Source organism: Drosophila hydei, unplaced genomic scaffold, assembly GCF_003285905.1.
Source record: "Drosophila hydei strain 15085-1641.00,03,60 unplaced genomic scaffold, DhydRS2 tig00008152-arrow-arrow-pilon, whole genome shotgun sequence".
NCBI lineage: Eukaryota > Metazoa > Arthropoda > Insecta > Diptera > Drosophilidae > Drosophila > Drosophila hydei.
In genome coordinates, this window is record NW_022045855.1 from 2,501 (window position 1) to 4,474 (window position 1,974).

At 30.9% G+C, this 1,974-nt stretch overlaps 1 non-coding gene across 1 annotated transcript; it reads left to right on the forward strand.

Moving 5' to 3' along the window:
• Positions 1–305: 305 nt before the first annotated feature.
• LOC115483726 lies at positions 306–484 on the forward strand. Its single transcript, XR_003944584.1, has one exon. It is a non-coding gene; the product is annotated as a 5.8S ribosomal RNA (ribosomal RNA).
• The last annotated feature ends 1,490 nt before the right edge of the window (positions 485–1,974 follow it).

Consider the following 1,974-nt stretch of genomic DNA (forward strand, 5'->3'; position numbering starts at 1 on the left):
TGCTCATTATCTAATTTGCATACGTTATATAAACGCAACAACCTGAATATATAATGTTGTACCTGATTTCAGGTTAACGTTTTACATATATCTGTAAAAATGTTTATTATTAGTAATTATATGAAGTTTTTTGTCATGTACCACGTTTTTAAAGATTATGTAAAACTAAGACATTTCGCAACATTGTTCAGGTATAAAAACATTTTTATTGAAGGAATTGATATATGCCAGTTAAATGGTGTATTTTTAATTTCTTTCAATAAACATATTTATGACGTAATGAAATAAACCAATATAAATTTTATCACTCTAAGCGGTGGATCACTCGGCTCATGGGTCGATGAAGAACGCAGCAAACTGTGCGTCATCGTGTGAACTGCAGGACACATGAACATCGACATTTTGAACGCATATCGCAGTCCATGCTGTTATGTACTTTAATTAATTTTATAGTGCTGCTTGGACTACATATGGTTGAGGGTTGTAAGACTATGCTAATTAAGTTGTTTGAAAATTTTTTTGAAATTTTCGAGCATATGGTATATTATTGGATATTTTTTAATGTGTATGTGTCTGAAGGGAGGCATACATTTGTAAAATAATATTCATAATATTAAAATATTTAAATGGAAGGTACTATATCTCATTGTATATTTTGTATGAGAAAATTGAAGATATATATTTCTTTTTTCAAATCAAATAATACTGAGGAAGGTCTAGCATAAAAGAAAAATTTTAATTTTTTTTTCATCTAGAATTGCCTCTTATTAATGATGCGTTAAAAAGAATTGTTGTAAATATTATAGATCTTCAAAATGTATAATTAGTAGAATCCATTATATTGAACAAAATAATATTTGTTCGATTAACATTGTTTTATACAACCTCAACTCATATGGGACTACCCCCTGAATTTAAGCATATTAATTAGGGGAGGAAAAGAAACTAACAAGGATTTTCTTAGTAGCGGTGAGCGAAAAGAAATCAGTTCAGCACTAAGTCACTTTGTCTATATGGCAAATGTGAGATGCAGTGTATGGAACATCAATATTCTAGTATGAGAAATTAACGATTTAAGTCCTTCTTAAATGAGGCCATTTACCCACAGAGGGTGCCAGGCCCGTATAACGTTAATGATTACTAGATGGTGTTTCCAAAGAGTCGTGTTGCTTGATAGTGCAGCACTAAGTGGGTGGTAAACTCCATCTAAAACTAAATATAACCATGAGACCGATAGTAAACAAGTACCTTGAGGGAAAGTTGAAAAGAACTCTGAATAGAGAGTTAAATAGTACGTGAAACTGCTTAGAGGTTAAGCCCGATGAACCTGAATATCCGTTATGGAAAATTCATCATTAGAATTGTAATGTTTAAAAAATATTATAATAATAGTGTGCATTTTTTCCATATAAGGACATTGTAATCTATTAGCATATTAATTTATCATACATTTATGTCATTTTGTTTGTTTCAATTAAAGTGCTTGCATTTTAACATGAAATAAAAGTTGTAATATTGATAAAGTGCTGATAGATTTATAAGATTACAGTGCGTTAATTTTTCGGAATTATATAATGGCATGATTATCATTGATTTTTATGTTTATTATATGCACTTGTATGATTAACAATGCGAAAGATTCAGGATACCTTCGGGACCCGTCTTGAAACACGGACCAAGGAGTCTAATATATGTGCAAGTTATTGGGATATAAACCTAATAGCGTAATTAACTTGACTAATAATGGGATTAGTTTTTTAACTATTTATAGTTAATTAACACAATCCCGGGGCGTTCTATATAGTTATGTATAATGATATTATATTATTTATGCCTCTAACTAGAACGTACCTTGAGCATATATGCTGTGACCCGAAAGATGGTGAACTATACTTGATGAGGTTGAAGTCAGAGGAAACCCTGATGGAAGACCGAAACAGTTCTGACGTGCAAATCGATTGTCAGAATTGGAAA